The sequence below is a fragment of the Marmota monax genome, unplaced genomic scaffold (assembly GCF_021218885.2).
Source record: "Marmota monax isolate L192 unplaced genomic scaffold, Marmota_monax_Labrador192_F-V1.1 WCK01_AAM20220418_F8-fsc00007, whole genome shotgun sequence".
NCBI lineage: Eukaryota > Metazoa > Chordata > Mammalia > Rodentia > Sciuridae > Marmota > Marmota monax.
This window is the reverse complement of record NW_026692781.1, coordinates 12,026,508-12,053,471: the sequence shown is the minus strand read 5'-3', so window position 1 is coordinate 12,053,471 and position 26,964 is coordinate 12,026,508. Positions and strand designations below refer to the sequence as shown.

General features: G+C 36.4%; 1 protein-coding gene across 1 annotated transcript in view; it reads left to right on the top strand.

Moving 5' to 3' along the window:
• The window catches only part of Pde11a (phosphodiesterase 11A), a 381,530-nt gene that overhangs the window by 167,119 nt on the left and 187,447 nt on the right, over positions 1-26,964 (top strand). The gene's annotated exons all lie outside the window — the stretch shown is intronic.

Here is a 26,964-nt window from a genome sequence, read left to right as displayed (position 1 = left end):
ACTGAGGAAAACAGGAAACTGAATTTAGTCAAAGAGGAAATACTGCAAAAATCTCAGTATCCTTTGACATACTTGTCAATGCCAAGGGTGCTAAAACAACTAATTTCAAGAACAAAGATCATAGAAGCTAGTATTTCATCAGCAATACTAATACACAATACAGAAATTATGCATGCATGATATCCAGTGGTCAAAACCTGCCACTATGTTTAATTTTGAACAAAATTAAGCTCTCGCGGGCAGTTTGGGCCTCTGGTCTCTTTACCCTTTATTGTCAAATATTCATGTTATGTCACATGGCCAAAGAGACTTTGCACATATAGTTGAGATAACCAATCAATTAATGTCAAAATAGGGAGGCCACTTTGGATTCTTTAGGTGGGCCCTGGAAAACAAAGCCTTCTCTCACTTGAGGAAAGAAAAGGAAGTCAGAGGAACACAGAAGAAGGGAAAAATTAGAGTTTTGAAGCTTTAGCAGGATTTGACACATGTTGCTGACTAAAATAGAGACAGGACCACATATCAAGGAAACAAGGACCTTAGTTCTATAACTGCAAGAAATCAAATTGTGCCAACAACCTGAATGAGTCAGTTATTCCCCAGAGCTTCCAGAGAGGCAGACAGACTGCTCAACACTTTGATCTTGGCCCGGTCAGATCCTGAGCAAGAAATCTAGTCATATTATGAACTTCTGACTTCCAAAACTTTGAGATAATAAATAGGTGTTGTGCTAAGTTTCTCTATTTGTAGTGATTGCTAATAGAGAAATAGAAAACTGTCAGTGTATGAGTTTGGATCCAATCTCTTGAGAGAATGAAATTGAACTCAGTGTTACTACACACACACACACACACACACGCGCGCGCGCGCGTGCATACATAAAAGAATGGCAACTAAGCTGATAATGAGTGAGGAATAGCCATGTAGAAGTGATGACTGTGAGCTCTACACAACCTTCCAGACTATGTTAGGTCTTTGTGCATTTTTTTAGACATGTATCTGCAGTCACAGAGTTTCTGGTGGCAACAGAAACCTCTGCAAATTACTGCCAACAAGCCAAGAGAACCCAAGTTTGGTTTTATCTAAAAACCTTCCAATGACATCTCCAACTAAGTTCAATAGAATGACAGCATCAAGTCTCCCAAAGAGTGTTTCAGCTGCTTGGCAGAAAGTCCTAGAGGTGATGGCATGATCATTTTAAGAAGGCTATGTCTTCAGATCACTTAGAGAAGAGTATCATGAATTCTGATCACTTAGAGAAGAGTATCATGAACATTGTTGACTCTGAATTGAGAAGAGTGACACTTTGAATTGTTGAAGAAATTTTAGAAGTGTCTTAATTACTTTTGCTTGTAATTTTTCCTTTACATTTAATCAACTTTACTAATTTTCTTTCAAGAATGACACGGGATAAAATTTATATCTAATTTAAAATATTTTAAAAATTATGATTACAATATTTTAATAAGTATTCATTGTTTGGTAGCAGTATTTATTTTTTCATTTTGTAGTTTCAAAATAACAGTGCATCTCACAAGTGATGGCATCATGAGTTCAATTCAATTATATGAGCCTACCACACCTTGTTTTTTCTGTAACTTTTCTACCTCTTACCTTTTATTACATATACCCTGCGGAATATATATACCTCAACTGTAGAAGTACTTAGCAGAACTTAGTGTTTCTTTCAATTTGAAGATTGGACAGCCCTGTGATTCTTCTCATCAGTTTCTGCCTCACAGTTTTCAAGTCACAATAGTGAAACTTGTGTTTCAGTGCCTTAGTGATTTTTATTTTCTTTTTCTTTTTAACAGTTCTGGGATCTTGTTTTGTAATCAAATTACTCCTTCTAATAATATTTTTTAACCTTTCTGACTTCTCTGAACTCTCTCTTTTAGGCCTCTAGATCCTATAGCCCGAATCTAGCCATTTTTTTAAAAGAGGAGTTGACTTCCATGAGCTGTGACTCTAATTGATAAACTGAGTGGATGAACTCTCTAGGTGGCCCAAGGGTCTGTTAGCAAGACTCTCAGAGGGGGTGACTATCCTTTGTTTTTGTTCAGTGGACTTTGTTCTTGGAATAGACTGGATGAAACCAGAGAAACCAAGTATGATGAGTGAAGATTTTGTCAGATCCTGAGTGTACTGTGAATATACCCTGCAACCATATTGCTTATTTTACAACCCTGAGACGTAGCTGGCTCAGCTGAGGTGATTTATAGCCCCTAGTCAGATTATGAATATGATTTGGGGCCTGAAGGAAGAGTCTCACTTTCAGAAAATTTGATGTGATTCACCCACTTGTACATTACCACTCAAAAGCATGTGACCCTGGCAAGGTTTGAGGGAATCAGAAATTGCTTTGGAGAAGGTGCTAAATGTGTTTACTGTGAATCCCACTGTGCCAGCTTCACTGTGGATCCCTTAGGTCATGACTTTCAGTATTTTTAAAATGTGATCCACGAATATCCAGACCTAGTTAATATGTATAAATATATACAAAAATGTACATACGTATCTAAACCAAAAATTTCATGAGAATGTACTTACATTTACTACATCTATATGTTCTGATCTATCCTTAAAAAAAAAAGACAGAAAGAAAAATACTCTTCTGTCCTGGCCCATAAAATTGATTTTATGATTTACCACTTTGTTCTCACAGTTTGAGAAACACTGCTTTGGACTTCTCTACCTTGTCTGATTTACTCAGGCAGTGCTTGTGGCCGCAGTCAATACCAATATAGGTCATTTTTAAATACAGGGATTGTGTGAAACTGGTTATTTCTCAAGCATTCCAGATCTTCACTCACATTCATATTGTTCTTCCAATTAGGCACCTGGAAATACGGTTTGTTTATGTAAGTTTTTTTTTTAAAAGTATATCTGTTTAGTAACCAGTGAATAAAATGTGTTCTATAATATAATTTTGGAATCCTGGGGACACATAGAGCCCCCACACTCTTTTTTGTTATAGAGTAGATATATTCAGTCCTACCAGAGCCCTTCAGTCAGTCACATTTCTTCAAGCCCTGTCCTTGAGCCATTTTTAGATATACCTTAGTGAGTCAGTTCCTGTCCTCCAAACAGTGTATGCCAAGATTAGAAGAACAGAAGATTTTTCAAAGGAAATGACCGTGAAGGATAAAGAAGGCAGGATCAGGGGTAGGCAGAGAGAGCCTTAGACTACAATGCTCTGTTAAAGCAAAAAGCAAAGAAAGGAGTGATCTTTGCAAGAGCATAAGATCACAGCCTTGTTAGGAAAAAGTCTTTTGTCCAGCCAGTGGGAAGTCCTGAGCCAAATGGACACAATTGGGAAGTTGCCAATTGGAAGACTCTTGGATCCATATGTATGGCCTAGCTTCTACCCTTACCCTGCTCAGTCATTAGTAGGGAAAACTCTGAAGCCAAGATCAAAAGGGGCAGAGACAGAGATGGCCAATCAAAGTCACGTTACCTCTTAGAGGAAGTTTTGAATGGGGTATCTCTATGGCCCCATCATTAAGTGGGCCTTAAGTATCATCTTTGTAAATTATTCCTATCTTTTTTCCCCTTGAGATATAATTCACATACCCCCAAATAATCCTTTTAAGGTGTTCAATTCAGTGGTTTTTATTATAGTCACAAGGTTGTATAACCATATCAAATGTTCTTTATCCAGAACATTTTCATTACCCTCAAGAGCAACTCTATACCCATTAACAGTCACTACCCACCCTCCAGTTCCCCTCTGCTAATCTGCAACTGCTAATCTACTTTCTGTCCCTAGATTTGCCCATTCTGGACATTTCGTATAAATGGAACCATGAAACATGTACCCTCTTATGTTTGGCTTCTTTCATTTAGTATGAAGTTATTCGGCTATATTGTATCATGTCCTTTATTCCTTCATTCCTTTCTGGTGGATGAATGATATCATTGTATGGATATACCACATTGTTTCTGAGTCCGGGTCTTGCTAAATTGCCCAGGCTGGCCTCCAACTTGAGATCCACTTGCCTAAATTGCTGAGATTACAGGAGCGTGCAACAGTTCCTGATTTTACTTTTTGAGTACTAAAAATAGTGCTTCTGTGAACATTCATGTAAAATTTTTTGTGTGCACATACGTTTTCAGTTCTTCAGTATGGCCTAGGAGTGAGATTATTGGATGGCATGGTAACTTTGTGTATAGTATAACTTCTGGAGCAACAATCACTTTCCACAGTGTTCTTACCACTTTATTTTCCCACCAGCAAAGTCTAAGTCTTCCAGTTGCTCCAGATTGTCATCAAACTTATGTTCCTTTTTTAAATTTTTAAATTATAGAAATCCCAATGGGTATAAGAGCAACAACTCATTATGGTTTTGATTTACATTTCTCTAATGGCTAAGGATGTTGAACATCTTTATATGTATGTACTTGTTGACCATTTGTATACCTTCTTTGAGAAGTAATTATTCATATCATTTGCCATTTTCATTGTTAATTGTCTTTTTATTGTTTAATTGCAAGAGTTCTTTGTAAATTCTGGATACAGATCCCTCTCTAGATTTATGTTTTGTATATATGTTCTCTGATTCTTTTCACTTTCTTGATGGTGTCCATTAAAGCATCACAATTTTTAATTTTAGTGAAGTTCAGTTTAGATGTTTTCATTGGGATTTTGGTGTCATGCCTAGAAGCAATTGTTTAATTCAAGGTCATGAAGACTGACACCCAGGTTTTCTTGTAAGAGTTTGGATATTTTAGCCTTTGACTCTAGATCTTAATTTACTTTCAGTTAGTTTTTTTGTTTGTGTTGTGAGATATTTTACACGTGGATATCCAGTTTTCCAGTACTGTTTATTTAAAAGATTATTTCTTCTCCATTGAATTGTCTTGGCACCCTTGTGGAAAATCAATTGATGATAGATGTATGAGTCTATTTCCTGACTCTCAATTTTATTCTTTTGATCCATATGTTTTTTTCTTATACCAGTACCACATTGACTTGATTACTGTATCTTTGAAGTAAGTTTGAAATCCAGACATGTGAGTCTTTCAACTTTGCTCTTCAAGATTACTTGAAGAACTACAAGCTATTCTGGGTCTCTTGCATTTTTATATTATTTTTGTGATAAGCTTGTAAATCTCTGCAGAAATTGCAGCTGAGATTGCATTGAATCTGTTTATTAATTTGGAGTGTATTATATCTTGACAAGATTATGTTTCAATCCTTGTATATACTGGCTTTCCAATTTTTGGATCTTCTATAATTTCATTCACTAATGTTTTATAGTTTGTTTTAAAATCTTATATTTATTTTGTTAAATTATTTTTTATATTATGGTAAATAAAATTATTTTTGAGAGTACTTGTCTAGCTTGAGAACCACACATACACACAATTGTTTTTTTATAATTTCATTTTTTATTTTTTCAATGTTAGTGTGCAAAAATACAACTGATTTCTGTGTATGGACCTTTGATGTCATCTTGTTGAATTCAATTATTATCTCTAATATTTTATTTGGGAATTCCTTAGGATTTTCTGTATATAAGATCATGTTACCTGCAAATAGAGACAGTTTTACTTCTTTTCCAGTCTGGATTTTATTTTTACACTTATCTTTTCTTTCCTAATTGTCCTGGCTAGAACTTTTAGTACAATGTTAAATAAAATGATACGAGCATATATTGGTGCCTCATTCATAGTTTTTTGGGGAAAGCTTTCAGTCTTTCATTATTAAGTGTGATGTTAGCTGTGTTTTTTCATAAATTAAAAGTTTAAGGAAATTCACTTCTATTCCTACTTTGTTGGATATTTGTTGAGTGTCATGAAAGAGTGTTAATGTTTTGCCAAATGTTTTATCAGTTGAGATGACCATGAAATTATTGTCCTTTGTTCTATTAATATGGTGTAAATTGGGTTAATACTACTTGGTCATAGTGTATAATCCTCTTGTATACTCCTGATTTGGTTTACTAGTATTTTTGTTGAGAATTTTTGCATCTAAACCCACTTATGATGTCTATCACCAAAACCCCCAAATTAGAAGCTGGTGAGGATACAGATAAAGGGGAATTCTTCATACACCATTATTGGGAATATAAATTAGTATAGACATTATGAAAAATGGCATGGGGTTTCATTCATATAATGGTCTATAGTTTCTTTTGATATCTTTGTCTGGTTTTGGTATTAGAGTAATGCTACGCTTGTGAATGAGTTGGGAAGGATTTTCTTCAAATTTTCAAAGAATTTGTGAAAGATTCATATTTAAAGAAAATTCTCTTTAAATGTCTAATAGAAGTCACCAGTGAAGACATCTGGTACTGAGCCTTTCCGGTGAAAAGATTACTTATTAATTCAACTTATTTACTTGTTATGAATCTATTCAGATTTTTAATTTCTTCTTGAGTCTGTTTCAATATTTTGTTCCTTCCATTTCATCTAGATTATCTAATTTGTTGACATATGCCTTAGTCTATTTATGCTACCTTAACAAAATTCCTTTGACTTGATAATTTATAAATAATATAAATTTTTACAATTTTGGAGACTAAGAAGTCCAAGAACAATGTACCAACAGAATCAGAGACTGGTGGGGGCTTTTTTTCCCCCCTGCTTCAAAGATGGTACCTTTTTGGTCAGTCTTCACATGATAAAAAGATGGAAGGGCCTGGCAGCTCTCTGAAGCCTCTTTTTATAAGGACATCAATCCAATTCATGAGAAGAGAGCCCTCATGACTAATTACTTCCCAAAAGGATCCACATCTTAATATCATCACCTTGGGGCTTAAGTCCTGACATAGAAATTCTGGAGGAACACAGATTGACATCATACAGTTATTCATAGTATTCCCTTACAGTCTTATTTCTGTAAAGTTGGTAGTAGTGTTCCTTCTTTCATTCCTGTTCTTAGTAAATTTGAGTCTTTTTCCTTATTTTCTTGGTAAACTTAGTTAACAGTTTATCAGTTTTGTTTATCTTGTCCAAGAATCATTTTTTTAAATTAATTAATTCTATTGTTTTCTCTAGTTTGTTTTATTCCCCTCCAATCTTTATTATGCTCTTTTTATGTTTAGTTTGGGCTTACCTGCCCCTTTTTCTTTGATTACTCTAAGATAGAAAGTGAGGTTCCACATTTGAAGACTTCTTGTTTATAAAGGTATTTATAACTATAAATTTCCTCCTCAACACTGCTTCAGCTGAATCTAGTGTATTTTGATATGTTGTGTTTTCTTTTCCTTGATTTCAAAATAATTTCTAATTTCCTCCTCTTCCTTCTTTCTGCTGGAGAATGAACTTAGGGCTTTGTACTTACTAAACATATATTTTGTCCCTGAGCTATATCTACCTAGCTGTGATTTATTCTTTGACTTATTACTTCTTTAAGAATGTGTTGTTTCATTTATAAATATTTACTCAAATTCTTCCTGTTACTCATTTCTAATTTCACTCCATTGTGGTGGGAGAATACTTTTATGATAGCAACTCTTAAATTTATTAAGGCTTGTTTTATGACCTAGCATATGAGTCATCCTAGAGAATACTCCATGTGTGTTTGAGAAGAATGTGTATTCTGTTACTGGGAAGTGTATTCTATAGCTGTCTTGTTAGATCTAGCTGGTTTATAGTGTTGTTCAAGTCTTCTACTTCCTTGTTAATTTTCTGTCTACTTGTTTTATTTATTATAGATGGTGGAATATGTAAAACTCCAACTATTATTGTTAAATTATCTATTTCTCCCTTCACCACTTGGAGTTTTTGCTTCATATATTTTAGAGGGTCATTTGTTAGGTGCACATGTGTCAGAAATTGTTATTTTTTTGTTAGTTTAATCCTTTAATCACTATAAATTCATTTTAAAATATCTAATAACATTTTCCATTTAGAGTCTATTTTGTCTAATATTAATAGCTACACCAGCTCTCCTTTGGTTATTGTTTGCATGGTATAATTATTTTTGTCTTTTTTTTTTTTACAAACACTGTCTTCTTGATCTTTATTATATAAAGTAATGCTCCCCCAAAATACTTGCTCCATTAATAATTAGATTCTCAGACAGTTTCTGTATTGTTTAAATACAGAAATTTGTCAAAATGACAAAGATCCAAATGTATCAATACTCTTAACAATGCAAATAGCTTGGGTTTCACAGTATACCAATTGTAATTATACAAACAAAAAAATCAAATGAATGTAATCTGTGTTCATGGAAGTTACTTATAGAATACATATTGGAAAAATGTCTTACATTAATTAATTAACACATTAAGTGATATCATACTTTAAGTAATGATCTTAAAAGTTATTCTGGTACATGCCACATCATCACAATCACTTTATTTACTTATATATTTATTTTTATCTCTCTTTTGGTACTATGGATTCAACTCATGTGCACTCAACTACTGAGACATATCGACAGCTCTATTTTAGATTTTATTGAGAGACAGGGTCTCACTGAGTTGATTAGTGCTTCAGTGTTGCTGAGGCTGGCTTTGAACTTGAGATCCTCCTGTCTTAATCTCCTGAGCTGCTGGGATTACAGGCATGTACCACCTTGCCCAGTACAATTACTTTACAAATAAATGCTTAACTACATTAAGTCATAACACATGTTTAGTTGGAGATTAAAAGGCAAAATACTGATTATAATAATATCATTATTTTTGTGAGAAGAAAAGATATACAAAAGAATTTTAATCTTCCATTTACATTATATATGTGCATGTATCTATTCATGTACTTACATGAACAGAAAAAAAGACCACAATGAAAAAATTCAAATTTTGAACAATCAGTATCTCTAAATGAACCAAAGATCATTTTGGCAAATCTTCTTAAACATTACATACTTTTTTCATGCTCTTCCACATTTTCATATGATTAAATAATTTTTCCTGAAAATAATGTTGCAGAAAGACTGGGACCTGTCTATGTCAGGGATTAGTTGGTTTAAAAAAAAGGGTATATTTATAAAACAGTAGTAGTGAGAAAATCTTTGTACAACATGAGATTAAGAACATTTTGAGCAGGGAGAAAATATATTGAATACATTGCTGTACACGTTGCTCTAGCTTACTGGAATCACAAAATAACTGGATGTGTCACATGTTCCTTAGGAGTAGTGCAATGTCCACTATATGTGAATGAGCTACTCAACAAGTTGACCTGTTCTATAAAAGGGCCAGAGGAAGTCCCACTGTGGTTCAAGAGCTCCCATGGTTCATAATGAGGTGAAAAATAAGGGTTCTTTCACAGCCACTGATACACAGTTCATTCTCCTAGAACTTCATTATCATTAAAAAATTTCAGGGCAAAAGATGAGACATATCGTCCTACCTCCCACTGTTGGTTTTCATTGTTATTTTCCATTTCCTCTTCCTGTAATGTTTTGCCGAGGATGTTTTGAAGAGATGGTTTTCTAGCTGCAAATTCTTTAAACTTTTGTTTATCGTGGAAGGTTTTAATTTCATCTTCCATCCTGAAGCTTAATTTCGCTGGATACACAATTCTTGGTTGGAACCCATTTTCTTTCAGTGTTTGAAATATGTTATTCCAGGATCTTCTAGCTTTCAGAGTCTGTGTTGAAAGATCAGCTGTTATCCTGATTGGCTTACCCCTAAATGTGATCTGCTTCCTTTCTCTTGTAGCTTTTAAAATTCTCTCCTTATTCTGTATGTTGGGCATCTTCATTATAATGTGTCTAGGTGTGGATCTCTTATGATTTTGCACATTCGGCGTCCTGTAGGCTTCTAGGATTTGGGATTCTGTCTCATTCTTCAAGTCTGGGAAGTTTTCTCGTATTATTTCATTGAATAGATTGCTCATTCCTTTGGTTTGGAGTTCTGTACCTTCCTGTATCCCAATGACTCTTAAGTTCAGTCTCTTAATGTTATCCCATATATCTTGGATGTTCTGCTCATGGTTTCTTAACAGTCTTGCTGAGCTGTCTATGTTCTTTTCCAGTTGAAATACTTTGTCTTCATTGTCTGATGTTCTATCTTCTAAGTGTTCTACTCTGCTGGTAGTATTCTCCATTGAGTTTTTAAGTTGGTTTATTGCTTCCTGCATTTCTAGGATTTCTGTTTGTTTGTTTTTTATAACCTCTATCTCCCTGTATAGTTGATCCTTTGCTTCCTGGATTTGTTTGTGTAATTCATTGTCGAAGTGATCTTTCATTGTCTGATTTTGCTGTCTAATGTCTTCCTTGATACTCCAGATCATCTGAAGCATGTATATCCTGAATTCTTTATCTGACATTCCATCTGCTGCAGCTGTTACCTCTTCTAAAGTTGAGTTGACCTGCACTGCTTGTGGTCCTTTCTTTCCTTGTCTTTTCATACTGCTTGCGTTTCTTTCTGCTTGGTGAAACTTGTGTTTTTGAAATGTTTTTTTCCCCTATATATTTATATTGCTCTTTTACAGTTGAAAAGTCTCCCTTGTAGGGTCGGGCGGCGGTCTGCCTACCTTGCAGGTGCGGGCGGTGGCTCTGCTCTGCCCTTACTCCAATTGGGGTGTCGTGGCTACCACGCCGGCAGGTCACTGGGCCTGTTCCGGGCGCGGGCGGCGGCTCTGCTCTGCCTCTACTCCAATTGGGGTGACGAGTGTACCACGCTGGCAGGCCACCGGGCCTGATTCGCCGGTTGGTTGCAGGTCTGCCTACCCTGCAGGTGCGGGTGGCGGCTCTGCTCTGCCCTCCCTCCAATTGGTGTGACTTGTCTACCACACCCGCGGACCGCTGGGCCTGTTCCGGGCGCGGGCGAAGGCTCTGTTCTGTTCCTACTCCAATTGGGGTGACGTGCCTACCACCCTGGCCGGCCGCTGGGCCTGTTCCACCGGTCGGTCGCAGGTCTGCCTACCTTGCAGGCGTGGGTGGCTGCTCTGCTCTGCCCCTACTCCAATTGGGGTGACGTGTCTGTCGCACCGGCAGGCCACTGGGCCTGTCCTGCTGGTTGGTCGCAGGTCTGCCCACCTTTTGGGCACGGGTGGCGGCTCTGCTCTGCCCCTACTCCAATTGGGGTGACGTGTGTACCACGCTGGCAGGCTCCTGGGCCTGATCCACCGGTCTGTCGCAGGTCTGCCTACCTTGCAGGCGCGGGCGGCGGCTCTGTCCTGCCCCTCCTACCACGCCTGTGGACCGCTGGGCCTGATCTGCAGGTTGGTCGCAGGTCTGCTCACCCTGTGGGCACGGGTGGCGGTTCCGCTCCGATTTTTGTCTTTTTTTAAACTTTAAACCTCTTTAAGTCTTGAAATCTAAAGTGTTTCTCTTATAGAGAGCATATAGTTGGATCATGTTATTTTATCCATTCTACCAGTCTCTTTCTTTTGATTGGCATGTTTAATACACTTTAATTTATTGTAGTAATAAGGTCGGATTTAAATTTGAATATTTGTTGTTTATTTTCTGCAGAAATTTTTAAATTTTGAAATGATTATAGCAGCTCTGGAAGTTGAGGCAGGAGGCCTGCAAGTTCAAGTCCAACCTCAGCAATTTAATGAGACACTGTCTCAGAATAAAAATAAAAAGGATTGAGGGTGTCACTCAGTGGTAAACCAACTCTGGGTTCAACCCCCAGTTTAAAAAAATCACTTAAAATACTTTAACAATAATAACTCTTCCAATCTATGAAGATGGGATTTCTTTCCATTTTCTTTTCAATTTCTTTCATCACTATTTTACAGATTTCATTGTAGAGATCTTTGCCTCCTTGTTTGCGTTTATTACTAGGGGTTTTTTTTTGGTTTGTTTTGTAGCTACTATAAACTGGATTGCTTTCTTTTTCAGCTAGTTGTTTTAGGTGTATAGAAATGCTACTGATTTTTGTATTTTGATTTTGTATACTGTGAATTTACTGAATTTTGTTTATCAGGTCTAACAGTTTTTCTGTGGAGTCTTTATTTTTTTCTATATATAATATCATGTACTTTAAAAACAGGGACAGTTTAACTTCCTTCTTAGTAACTTGGATACCCTTCATTTTTTTTCTTTTGCTATTGCTCTGGCAAAGGCTTCTTGGTTTCTGTCTTTTTTGCTTCTTCATTCCTCTATTAGTGACTTTTTGTGTTAAACAAATATTTTCTAATGTAATATATGTGTGTATATATATGTAGTTATTTATTACATATATTTTATATCACATATTTAACATATACATTATATATCACATATTTAACATATACATTATATATTATATATACATTATATATGTTACATATATAATGTATATATAATAAACGTATATATTATATATGTAATATATGTAACTATAGATCATATACATGTAATATATATGTTTATATTATATATAGAGTGAGTTGTATTTTTAGTGTTTGCCCTTGGGATTGCAGTTAATATCTTAATTTGTAATGATCTAGTTTGGATTAATATCAACAATATCCATGGTGTACAAAAACTTTGCTTCCATACACCTCTGTTCCCTCTTTCTTCATTTGTGTTATTGTTGTCCTACAGATATATCTTTTTAGGCAATAAGCTCACCAAGAGTTTTATAATTATTGCATTATGCAATCATTTTTACATGAAGTAGGAGAAAAATTATAAAATACATTATACTGACTTTAATATTTACCTCTAGAGCTATTTTTATTAGTGCTATTTGTTTTTTCATATGAATTCAAGTTACTTTCTAGTGTCCTTTCATTTCAGAATGAAGGTTTCCCTTTAGTATTTCTTATAAAGCAGTTCTGTTAGAAACAAATTTTCTCAATTTTATTCATCTAAGAATGTCTTAATTTTTTCTTTATTTTTGAAGTAGCTTTGCTGAATATAGAATTTTTGGTTGAAAGTCTTTTCCTATCCTCATTGTGAATGTATCATTTAACATGCCATGGTTTCTGATCATGGAGCTATTAATCTTATTGAGGATCATTAATATGTGATGAGTCACATCTTTATTGTTGCTTTCAAGACTGTCTCTTTGTCATTGTCTTTGGACTATTGATTATTATGTGTCTAGATATGGACCCATTTCAGTTTATCTTTCTTATAGTTTATTAACTTCCTTAATATGTAGATTCATGCTAATTTTACTCAAACATCAGAAGCTTTTAGCAATTATTTCTTCAAATATTTTTCTGTCCCTTTCTTTCCTTTCTTTCTGAGAATTCTCATGTTACATGTTTGTATGTGTGATGGTATTTTCTGTGTGTGTGAGACTCATTCATTTTTCTTCCTTCTTAAAAATTTCTTTTCCTTAGATTTAGACTTTCCAATTGACCTATCTTTGAGCTCAGTGCTTCTTCTACCATCTCAAACATGCTTTTGGGGGTTAATTTTTCATTTGAGTTATTGAACATTTCAATTCCAGAATTTCCATGTTGTTCCTTTTTGTAATCTTTATTTATTGGTACTCTCTAATTGGGAGACATTGTTCTCATTGTTTTCCTTTAGTTCTTTAGATGTGGCTTTCTTTAGCATTTTTAACATATTTATAATTGCTCACATAGATTCTCTGTCTACTAAGTCTACCATCTGGGCTTACTCAGAGACAATTTCTACCCAACTGCATCTTTTTCTATTGTGGACCACACTTTCTTATTAATTTATAAATTTCACTGTTTTTTGTTGAAAACTGAATATTTGAAATAATAGAGTGTGAAAACTTTAGAAATCAGATCTATCTCCTCACCTCATTCTAGAGCTTTTTATTATTTCTGCTTGTGATTTTTTGTTTTTTAGTTACTTTCCTAAACTAATCCTGTGAAATATGTGTCCTTTGTTAGGTGTGGCAACAAGAGTTTCAATGAAATCAGCTTAATTGATTTAATGATTAGACAGAGATTTCTTTAAAATCCTTGAAACATAAATTTCTGGTCTTTGATAAGGAGGACCACGTGTATGTGGATTATGCCTTAAATTCTCTGACAGCAAGTTTATTTAGTTTTCACAGGTTCAGGGTCAGCCAGAGGTGAGAATTAGGGCTTTCTCTGGTCTTACCTGAACATTCATACAGGTGTGTGTGTGTGTGTGTGTGTGAGTGTGTGTACCTAGATTTTCATCAGAGCTTTCCAAGCTCTCTGGTAGCCTCTCATTTCTAAGCTTATTGTTTTAAGTAAAAAAAAATCATCTTGTAAATCATAACTGTTATCACTGCCTAAGGCAGTTCCAATGTTAAATAATTGCTGCTATTTTCCCCCACAAATATCCTTAAGGGTAAATGGTGTTCTCATGGAACATCTCTGAGGAGTCAAATAAAGACAAGCTCTGTGAGTGGAAATTTCCACTAAACTGCCAAAAAAGTCAAATAGAGACATTCTCAGGGTTGGAGCTTTGGGGAAGCTCCCAATGCATTCTTATTTTGCAAGTGGTTGGTTTTCATAGCTATTCAGGAATGGGGAAAGGGAGATGGAAATAATATAAATTAGAATGCCAAAATCACACTATTCCTACTGAAATCCCAACTGTTTGACCAGAGTAAATATTTCTTGGATTGTTGCAAGCCTTTGGTTAATTTTTAGCATTCTGAAAAGTGGGTTTTTTTTCTCATTTTTGCTATTTTCTTACTGCTTTTATGGAGAAATAAATTTTCAATAGTCTTTACTTTGTTGAAAGTTCTTGCCTTTTCTTTTTACTCTCTTATTTCTCTAGTATTCAGATAATAGAAATGTTAGACAAACTTACACAGTGATATAGAACAGAATATTTCCACAAGTATATCATGAATATATTCTGTTTCTTCTACTTTCCTCTTCATGGATCTTCTTCTTTTTTTTTTTTTTCTTAACTGTGCCCCTCTGCTAAAATGATAAGAATCTCAGAATATTCTTTTTTACTATCTATTGTCTGGCACATTCAGGGATACTGGACCTCATTATACCAATATTTAATATTGTTAATCAAAGGTCAGAGATCCCAGATGCCCTGGATACTCATTTCAGGTATCTGGCAAAGAGGAAGCTCAGCAGGTCTGAGTTGGCTCAATGGAAGGCAACACTGGTGCCAGAGGCTGAGTTCTGAGGCTCTCTTTTGTTTTTGAGGCCACTTCCTTACCAGGAAACTCTGCTGCCACAAAGTCACTTAGATATTTTCTGCCTCTTTTTCCTAAAAGTATTCAGAACATTATGAGTTGAGTTGTGGTATATCCACCAAAAGGCCTTAAGCTTGACCTAAGCACACCATTCAGGGAACTGTAATTTAGACATTTCTAAACTTGCTTGGGTCTATGCTTCATTTGCATAATGTCAATTATAAGAACTAAATATCAATAAAGGAAAGGAAGCATTTGTAAAGAAGTTGTTTATCACTGGGTGTGGTGGCACTTGTAACCTCAGAGATTAGGAGGCTGATACATGAAGGTGGCACATCTGAAGCCAGGCTAAGCAACTCAGTGAGACACTAACTGAAAATAAAAAATAATTAAAAGGGCTGGGAGTGTAGCTCAGTGGCAAAGCACCCCTGGGTTCATTCCTTAGTGCTACAGAAACAACAAAAAAATTGTTTTATGTCTTCCAAATTCACCTTAAGAAACTCAAGAAGCATATTTCTCAAACATCTAACAGTCACATTTTAAGCAGAGAAAATTTAAATATATAATTTTTGTGTGAATTCTCATGACTTTAAACATGAAGACTCAAATGAAAGACAAACCTTCTTGTTAACCCTATTTATTTCAGACTAGTGAGATTGTCCCTCTAGTAAGACTGTCACAGAGGAGGATAAAAGCTATAACACGTTCCGTGAACAAGGCACTTGAAAAAGTACTGAGCTCAAACATACTAAAGTAGCCTATGTAGGTCAGCTGTCTATTGGATTGATGCTCTGCAGTAAACAGATCATGGCAACTCAGAAGCCCTAATGGTTGGTTTTTATGTTTCACTCTTATTTTTATAGGTCTCTCATTTAACATGCTGTAGCTAATATTTTAACAAATTGAATCCACTTCTCTTTTCTTACTTGATATTCACATGCTCAAGAATTATGTGGTGTGCCTTCAGTCTAGGGGAGATGTTTGGGGTGACCACAGCACAACCATAGACACATGATGTGGCTACTTGAAACCACTATCAGGATAGAATTGTAACAATGCAAAAATGATCAGCATTTTTCCAGCTGGCACATATTCTCTCCGGTACCTTTCCACATCTGACAATGAGTCCATGGTCAAAAACAGTTGCATCTAGCTGGACACGGTGGCTCATGTCTGTAATCCCAGTGGCTCAGGAGGTTGATGCAGGAGGATCTCAAGTTAAGGGTCAAATTCAGCAACTTAGTGAGACTCTGTCTCAAAATGAAAAGTAAAAATGGCTGAGGATGTGCTCAGTGGTTAAGCGCCCCTGGGTGGTTCAGTTTGCAAGTACTTAAAAAAAAAAAGTTAGATCTCTTCTGCCATAGTAGTTAAGCAATAAATAGAGCATACTTCACCTCTGTGTTTTTTATGAAAAGATAAAACTTTGTGATATAAGGGAACTGGTATTCATCAAAAGCCTTCTATATGCCAGGTACTCATTAACATATTATTGTATCTTCAAAACAGCCCTGTGAAATGGGTTTTTTTTCCCTCCTGTTTTCCAATAATACATTTGTCTGTCATCTCACATTTAGGAAATATTGACCAAAATTAAAATAACAACACAAAAACCAAAACAGATTTGTTTGGCTGTGAAACCAAGCAGCTTTCACTATATGATGTCAAGTGGTAGATGCCAACCACTTGCAGCTGTGATGTTTAACACCCACCTGAGAGTTACAGGACACTCCTCCAAAGTGACACCACTCCTGGGGGGCGATAAACCTGATCCTTCTAATCAAACTTGAGGAAACAAAAAGTATAGAAAATGTGTTTGTTGTTTACTGTGTCTTGATTTCTGATAAGACAGAAACCGAGAAATGAGAGTGTGGTGAAGTGTTCTCAGACGAGCAAGTTCATACACAGGGCATGATAAACTTCCAGAACTCCTGCAACCAGAGCATCTCCCTTGCCTGCCACAGTGTAAGGACTTATGGGTTGGTTCTGCTTGCTAATTACGTTCTCTCTCAACTCCTTTAAAGGATAAAAAGACTTGTGCCATAGCCTTCAAAGATACTGAGGCCAGTAGGAGATTATTAATGTCCCAGTCCTGGGGCTCCTAGCTTTGAGCCCCACTGGTATTGACTAAGTTCCTTAATCTCCTAATTAAAAGAAGGCTTCAAAAACGTTGAACAGCTGGAGGCTTCAGGAAGGCCTCCAGGGATAGACAGATTTACCTAAAGAGAAAAAGGAGTGGAGTTTTTGTTTGTGAACCAAAGTTGATATTGACCTCTGGTCAATGAAACAAAATAAGTACTACCATGTATAACCTGTGGATAGAAAATAAATTTTTGTTTACAAATCATTAAAAAGAAGAAGAAGGAGGAGGAGGAGGAATAACTGTCCCAAATAGTTCTTTTGAGTTGCTGACTGTGGAACCTATACCTACTGAATGATAACTCAAGGTGCCAGAAGAATAAATGACAATCATTCTTTGACATTAAGAAACTAGATTGTGTGCATGTTGAAACTTGTGCTCCCATTCTAATGATCAATTTTAGTTAATGGTCACAATCTTCCTTAATGATCATCACAACATTAAGGAGAGTGTGTTAGTTCATTCTTGAAAATGTTAAATTTCAATTGCCTCAGAATACCTAGGAAGTGTCCAGAAAGTACTTGGATAGATATACAAGGGGGCACTTAGGATTCAAGGGGCTGATGTTACAGATGTGGGAGTGGCCACATAAACATACAGTTTGGGGTATAAGATCTAGAAGAGGTAGAACCACACAATATATTGTTTGTTTTCTTCACTGTGGCCTTATTGTCACTTCCACCACTGTATCCTCAGTGTTAGCTCTACTATTCACTACTCCAATATAGAGAACCAACACTTCTACAGCTTTTCTCATGCTGCATTGTATTTTATCTTCTTTTGTCTGCAGTGTATTTTATCTCCTTTCTGTTACAGGTGAATTCTGACTTATCTTTCAAAGAGGAGCTAAGGCCAACATCTGTTGTGAAGTGGTTCCCCAAATACCACTCCCAACCTAAACAGAATTGACCCCTTTTTCCTCTGTTCTAAAGTCCTTCACATCCTTTCATTAGGGCATTCTAGGTCTGGCCCTAGAGCTTCTGACCTCTTTCTGCCATCTTTCCTGCCCCCATACCCCTTTCCTTTCCTCCCTCTTCTTTGCCCAAAGTTCCCCCATTTTTCCCAACCCCTCCCCCCATTATGGATCAACATCCACTTTTTTATATTTATTTTTTAGTTGTAATTGGACACAATACCTTCATTTTATTTATTTATTTTTATGTGGTGCTGAAGATGAAATGCATTTGTAGTATAGTTTTAAGTTCTGGTATTGTGATGCCTCCTGCTTCACTCTTCTTGCTAAAGATTGCTTTGGCTATTCTGGGTCTCTTATTTTTCCAAATGAATTTCATGATTTCTTTTTCTGTTTCTATAAGGAATGATATTGGGATTTTAATTGGAATTGCATTGAATCTGTATAGTGCTTTGGGTAGTATGGCTATTTTGACAATGTTAATTTTGCCTATCCAAGAACATGGGAGAGCTTTCCATCTTCTAAAGTCTTCTTCAATTTCTTTCCTTAGTAGTTTCTTTCCTTCTGTAGTTTGCATTGTAGAGGTCTTTTGCCTCTTTTGTTAAGTTGGCTCCCAAGTATTTTTTTTGAAGCTATTGTGAATGGGGTAGTTTCCTAATTTTTCTCTGAGGATTCGTTGCTGATATACAGAAATGCATTTGATTTATGGGTATTGATTTTATATCCTGCTACTTTGATGAATTCATTTATTAATTCTAGAAGTTTTCTGGTGAAGTTTTTTGGATCCTCTAGGTATAGAATCATGTCTTCAGCAAATAATGATAGTTTAGTTCTTCTTTTCCTATTCATATTCCTTTAATTTATTTTATTTGTCTAATTTCTCTGGTTAGAGTTTCAAGAACTAGGTTAATAGAAGTGGTGAAAGAGGGCATCCCTGTCTGGTTCCAGTTTTTAGAGGGACTGCTTCCAACATCCATTTAGAATGATGTTGGCTCTGGGTTTAGTATTTATAGCTTTTACAATGTTGAGGCATGTTCCTACTATCTCTGGTTTTTCTAGTGTTTTGAACATGAAAGGGTGCTGTATTTTGTCAAATGCTTTCTCTGCATCAATTGATATAATCACATGATTCTATGGTCTATTGATGTGGTGAATTATATTTATTGATTTCCTTATGTTGACCCAACCTTGCATGCCTGGAATAAACCCAGCTTGATCATGGTGCACTCTTTTTTAAATGCATTTTTGTATGTGATTTGCCAGATTTTTACTGATAACTTTTGCATCAATGCTCATCAGGGATATTGGTCTTAAATTTTCTTTTCTTGATGTGTCTCTGCCTGGTTTTGGGGTCAGGATGATAATAGCTTCATCAACCAAGCCTACCAGCCAAGTAAAGTCCAGGACCAGATTCACAGCTGAGTTCTACAAGACCTACAAAGAAGAATTAATACCAATACTCCAAATTATTCCATGAAATAGAAAAGGAGGGAACCCTTCCAAACTCATTCTGGAAATTTGTCAGTGTCTTTGAGGTTTTCTGTTTTACCAGAGTATAAATTTTCAAAATAGTTTCTAATTGCCTTCAGTATTTCAATAGTATCTGTTATGATATTCCTTTTTCATCACGAATTTTAGTAATTTGAGTTTTTTCTGTCTTCTTCTTTTCATTAAGGTAGCTAAAGTTTGTCAATTTTATTTATTTTTTCAAAGAACCAGCTTTTTGTTTTGTCAATTTTTTGAATTGTTTCTCTTGTTACAATTTCATTGATTTCTACCCTGATTTTAATGATTTCCTATCTTCTACTACTTTTGGTGTTGCTTTGTTCCTCTTTTTCTAGGACTTTGAGCAGTAATATCAGGCCATTTATTTGTTAACTTTTTCTTTTTTTAATGAATGAACTCTATGCAATGAAATTTCCTCTTAGCACTGCCTTCATAGTGTCCCATAGATTTTGATAAGTTGTATCAGAGTTCTCATTTACCTCTAAGAATTTTTTTAAATCTCCTCTTTGATGTCTTCTGTTATCCATGTGTTATTCAATAGCACATTGTTTAGTCTCCAGGTGTTAGAGTAGCTTCTATTTTTTATTTTATCATTCATTTCTAATTTCATTCCATTATGGTCAGATAGAATACAGGGTAGTATCTCTATTTTTTTGTATTTACTAAGACTTGCTTTGTGACATAACATATTATCTGTTTTGGAGAAGGATCCATGTGGTGCTGAGAAGAAAGTGTATTCACTTTTTGATGAATGCAATATTCTATATATATCTGTTAAGTCTAACTTATTGATTGTATTGTTGAGTTCTATACTTTCTTTGTTCAGTTTTTGTTTGAAAGATCTATCCAGTGGTGACAGAGGTGTATTCACCCAGTATTATTGTGCTGTGGTCTATTTGATTCTAGTTGAAAAGGGTTCTTTTGATAATACAGAGCTGCCCCATTGTTTGGGGCATAGATATGTATGTCTTGTTGATGTATGAATCCCTAAGCAGTAGGAAATGTCCTTCTTTATCCCTTTTCAGTAGCTTTGGTTTGAAGTCCACTTTATCAGATATGAAGATGGAAATCCCTGCTTGTTTACATGGTCCATGTGAGTGATAAGTTTTTTTTCCCACCTTTCACCTTCAGTCTCTGGATGTCTTTTCCTGTGAGATGAGTCTCTTGAAGGCAGCATATTGTTGGGTCCTTTTTAAAAAATCCTTTCTGTCAATGTATGTCTTTTAATTCATGAGTTTAGGCCATTAACATTCAGGGCTATTGTTGAAATATGATTTGTATTTCCCAGTCATTTGGTTTATTTTTGGTTTATAACTTGACTTAGTTTCTCCTTTGATGGGCCTTGTCTTTAGTGTAGTTCCTTTCCTCCCTTTGCTGAATTTCATTGTTGTTTTTCATTTCCTCCTCCTGGAATATATTGCTGAGAATGCTTTGTAGCGTAGGCTTTCTCATGGTAAATTCTTCTAATTTTTGTTTATCATGAAAGGTTTTTATTTCATCATCAAATCTGAAGCTTTATTTTGCTGGATATAAGATTCTTGGTTGGCATTCATTTTCTTTAAGAGCTCGGTATATATTTTTCCAGGATTTACTGGCTTTGAAATTCTAGGTTGAAAATCTGCTGAGATATGAATTGGTCTCCCCCTGTATGTGATCTGAGTCTTCTCTCTTGCAGTCTTTAAGATTCTATCCTTATTCTGTATGCTATGCATTTTCATTATAATGTGCCTTTGTGTCGATCTCTTGTAATTTTGTACATTTGGTGTCCTGTAAGCCTCTTGTATTTGATTTTCCAATTCATTCTTCATGTTTGGGAAATTTTCTGATATTATTTCATTGAAGAGATTGTGCATTCCTTTGGTTTGAATCTCTGTGCCTTCCTCTATCCTAATAAATCTTAGATTTGATCTTTTGATGTTATCCCACAATTCTTGGATGTTCTGTTCGTGGTTTCTTACTATCTTCACTGTATGGTCAACAATATTCTTCATATTGTCTTTATTATCTGATGTTCTGTCTTCCAAGTGATCTAGTTTGTTGGTGATGCTTTCTATTGAGTTTTTTATTTCATTTATCATTTTCTTCATTTCAAGGATTTCTGATTTTTTTTCAGAATCTGTATCACTTTCTTGAAGTAATCTTTTGCTACCTGTATTTGCTCCCTTATTTTTTAATTGGTGTGTGTGATCAATGGTTGCCTATATTTGCTTTCTTATCTCTTAATTGGAGTGATCAATTTTTGCCTATATTTGCTTACTTAGGTCATTCTTTAATTCGTAGATCATTTTAATGATGTACATTCTGAACTTCTTTTCTGACATTTCATCAACTGCATTGTCCATGGATTCTATTATTGCAGTATCTTGGTTTGTTTGCAGCACTTTTCTCCCTTGTTTTTTCATGTTTTCTGTGTGTTTTCCTTTCTTGCATTGTGGGTCTGAGGTATTACAGTTTCTACCCTGTAATCTTATAGTGTCCCTCCAGTTTACCTGTACCTTACTTTGGTTTTGAGCTTCTAGACCCCGGCTGGTGTCCCACAATAAATCCTACTTCAACTAAAGGTGGTGGTGGCAATAGCAGAGATAACTCAAGGTAGCAGTTGTGGTGTCCCAAGATGGATGCAACCACTTTCAGAGATGGGACTGAAATGGTTGGGCTGCCTGTTTGGAGATGCAGCTGCCTCCAGGCCCCATCTGTTGTCCCAAGGTGGAGGCTACTGCATGGGAAGTGATATGGCAATGGCTGCAGTGTCCCAAGATGGGCTAGGCCTGGGCTCTGATGTGGATATACTGGTAGGCAGGGGTGGTCCTACTCCTGGGGCTGGGCTCAGGTGTGGGTCTGCCTGTCAGCAGGGTGGTCCTGGGCTAGAGCCTGGGTCTTGGCTCCCATGCAGGTTGGCAGGGTGGTCCTGGGCCTGGGCCTGGGCTCCCAAGAGGGTCAGAGGAGCCGTCCTGGATTGGGACCTGGACCTTGGCTTCTACGCAGGCCGGCAGTTGAAAATGTTGAAGTCACTTGTCCTTGAGTATTTTATTTTGTCTTATTTTGTTTTGCTTGTATTGATTTCCCTCCAACACAGCTCTGTGACTTGTCAGCCTTGAGGTTTATGTCTGTTTCCTTGGACTCACTTCAGGGCAGTCACATTGCAGGCATATGTGTTTTCTGTAATAGGGCAATTCTCTTTTATCCCCACACTCCACAGTCATAATATTTGAGCTCATGAAGATCTCTTTAAAGTCAGTTTGAGTCTCACATTTGGAAGCAAGACGTCTCTGAGGAAGGATGATCTAAACTGTAGCCCTTTATATGAAACTCACTTAAATACCTCCATCTTCCACTGCCCTTGATCTTTGTAAAATAACAAAATATGAGATTTCTTTACAGTTACTTTGTTAGTTTAAAACAAATCCTTGAGCTTGGAGAAGTCTGTTTTTTAAATTTTTTTTTAAAAAAGCTATGAAGTAGTGAATTTTTTCCTCCCAAGGATGTTTCACTAAAGTTTAGATGTCAATGATATTTCTTTCACCTTCTAAGACTCTTTTTCAATGATTTTTTTTTGTATTTTTTTCCTTCAAGTCAGAATTTTAAAAATAATATTCCCACTGCATGGGTCAAAATTATGTTATGACTTTAATGTAAAAAACTATTACACATGAATAAATGAATGATTTGTTTAAAAAACAGGAAAACTTAGGAACATTTGAATGTTTTCTCAAGTGGGCTTTGGTTTAAAACTAATGTGTTAAGAATTTGGAGGCATTTTCCCTCTCTTTTCTGTGCACTGGCATGAAGTAAATGTCTTGGCAACACACATGTGCACCCACCAGCACTCACGCCAGAAATTCATGAGGCAATTGATAAGGGTCTTCTTGCTGGAAGGAGTTTATGCACGGGTTCTTGGCACAAGGGGACATATCTGTAGTCCAGGTCAGCCCAGCCTAATCACTACTTGTACAGAGAGTAGTGTGGGCAGTGGGTAAAGAAGCCAAGTAATGAGGAAACTTGTGACAATGTGGACAAGCAATATGATCTTAGGATCCAGGAACTAAAATGCTACAAAGAAATTGGGGGAGGACATTCTTCTCTTGCTCATGAACCTTTGGCCCTCTTGAAGCCCATGGTCAGCCTCCTTTGAGTGTTTTCCAAGCAGTGGGCTTTGATGAGGGGAGGGCCCTTGAATGAAAGAATGTCTCCCCAGGAACTGAGGGTATGAGGAGGACTTATTCAGAAATGTCTACATTCATACATCCGCATGCATGGAAAATAGAAACCATTGAGTTGACATAAACTTATTTGAATCCTCAAGCTCTGGAGACTCCAGGATTAATCCAGCTAAAAATGTATTTCCAAACTGTGGTGACATTCCTTATTTTCATTGGACCCAATATAAAAATCTTAATATTGGCCTTTGCTATTTCTGGTCAGATTCTTTTGAGCTCCTGATATGATTAATGCAATTCTGGATATTAAGGTGAGCTCCCAAAATCCTATTTAAAGAAAGATCTACTGGGCTGGAGAAGTAGCTCAGTGATACAGCTCTTAATTAGGATGCAGGAGGCCATGGAGTTTAATCCCCAGCAGAACACACACACACACACACACACACACACGGATCTATTGGAAATGAACAATATGACTGGTGGGAACAGTGTCTAAAATAAAAGGTATCATCCTACCTTCATCTGACTCAGATCCCTGAGAGGACCATTAGCAAGCAGGACTATGTGGTTTGCTTGTATGGTCTGAACAAGGAAGGCATGCCACAGGAAGAGCAGCTGAAAAGACTAGAGATAGGTTGGGATGGAACAACCTTAAGTGGAAGACCATGGGGAATGTGTTGATTATTGCCATATTTCAAGAGCTACTAGAGAGTGAGATCTATGCTCTTCGGCTACAAACCATGGGGCTGGGAACAAAGGATGATGATTATTATAAAGAAAATTGAGCTGCCACATAATGCAATGGAATATTTTGTAAACAGTGAGTTTCCTGGCACAGAAGGTATTGAATTTGAGGTTACATGCCCATTTGTCAGATATGTTGAAGATTGAAGCAGGCTATTGACAGCCATTCAAGCATCTCTTGAGAATTAGAGAAAGGTATCCCCGTTAGATGGACATAAACATGCATAGCTGGATTACATTTCAGTCCCTACCCATCTCCTATTACAGGGGACTCCTACACAGGGCAGAATCTGAGCAACCATTTGTGGCTGAGTCCATGATCCTAACCATGTCCTGTTCCAACAGCAATCAATTAAAGGAAGAAAAACACAGTAAATTAGAGGGTCCTCATAAATCAGAGAGAGTTGACCTGTATGATCTTTATGTAATAACTAACTGCTTAAGCTAGGGGTGTCCTTCAAAAATCAGAAATTGTTTGGGCCCTTTCCTTTGTGATTAAATTTATAAGACAAAATGTGCCAAGGAATACTGTCATATGCAGAATTTGCTGTAAAAGTTGTGATGCTTTTTAAAAATGTTTATTATGACCTACATACTAGTCTAAATATTTGGCATAAATTATTACCTTAGTCTGCACAATAACTATCTAGGTAGTAATAGTATACCCATTTTACAATGAAGTATGAATAATTGCCTGAGATCACTTTGCTGAAGAGTGGCCAAAGGGGCATTTGGATGAGGCTTGTCTGACTCCAAAAGAAACTCAGGTTCTGAATTACAACACAAAATTACCTTTAAAAAAGATAAGAAGCAAGGTTTTGAAAGCTGTAATTCAGTGTCATGATTCTGTGTTTACAGTAGAACATTAAGATTTGAAAGACTGAACTTGTGCAAAAGCCAGATAAGATTGCTTTTCTTTCTTTCTTTCTTTCTTTCTTTCTTTCTTTCTTTCTTTCTTTCTTTCTTTCTTTCTTTCTTTCTTTCTTCCTTCCTTCCTTCCTTCCTTCCTTCCTTCCTTCCTTCCTTCCTTCCTTCCTTCCTTCCTATCATCTATTTAGTGGTACTAGGGATTGAACCCAGGGCCTTGTGCATGATAGGCAAGCACTCTACCAGAGCTACATCCCCAGTCTAAGCATATACACTTTAAACAAATTTTGAAAACGTACTTGCTATATGATCTGAATATCTGTTTCCCTCAAAATTCGTATATTGAAACCTAATCCTCAATAGGAGCATATTTGGAGGTGGGACCTATGGGAGGTAACTATATCACATAGATGAGTCCTCATGAATGGGATTATAAAAAAGGATCCAGAGAGATCCCACACTCCTTCCACCATGTGAGGATACAGGAAGAAGACACCACATACTCAAACTGCCAATGCTTTAGACTTAGTCTTCTGAGGCTCCAGAAGTGTGAAAAACAAATGTTTGTTATTTATAAGCCACCCTGGTTTATGTTATTTTGTTATAAATGCCCAAATTGACTAAGACAATGATGTAAATATCAAGAGTGACAAATCAACTTCCAGGTCACTCTGAACATCCTATCACCCTAAACCTTAATTTATGTACCTGTGCCACGTTAAACTGGACAAATGCAGAGGTAATTTCAGATAATCCATTTGCATTGCTGCAGCTATAGGTCAGTCCAAGATTTACCTCCTGTCTGAAGGTTTAGCTAGATTCCAGTGCCTGAAGTCCTTTCTCCCTCCCTGGACTTCTTCAGCATTCATAATTGGTTCAGTTGACTTGGCAACTTGGCAACACAGCTACGTGACAAATTTTTTCATTGGGAATTTAAATTTTTATGTTGTTCACATGTCAGTGTGTTTATTTCTCATCTCCTCAACTGATAGCAAGTTCTGTAAGGGTAAAGACCACAGCTTATACTTTCTAGAAACAGCCCAAAGGTGCTTTGCCCAGTTGACCTTCTACACTGGTCAAGAATTTTAGAATGATTTCAGTGCAGCATGCAGCCAGAATGAACCAGACTCTAATGTGCTTAGATTTCACATGAGTCTTTGAGGAGCCCCTGCTCCCACCAAGTATTTCTGCCATGTTATCTTCCTTGGGATTCTGTAAGTAGGGGTCTAATGTTCTTAATGATCTAATGTAGTGATTTTTTTCTCCCACTTCCTTTGACTGAAGCTCAGACTTATGTGTTTATCAACTTCAGCATCTTCCTGAAACCCTCCCTGATGCTTACGGGACCTTCCTTTGATTTTTAGGGATGCCCTTAGCCCATAGTGGGTGATGATAAATTTATGTTTTCTCTTTCTCCCTTCCCCCATTGTTGCTGCCTTTGGCTTCTCTCTTCCCGTACATCTAGATTTCCCCACAAAATCTCTCCTGAGCAATCTCATCCATTTTATCTCCCTGAAGACAATCTTACCTCTCCATCAGTGTTTTCAATCCTGAAAACTGATTTGGTTCTGATTTTTTAGTAATGAACATGTCTCAGACTTGCAGAATATCTATCATCTCTCCCCATCTTCCCACTCCTCAGAACAACTCCCTCTGCTAACAGGCTCTCAGGAGGAAAAT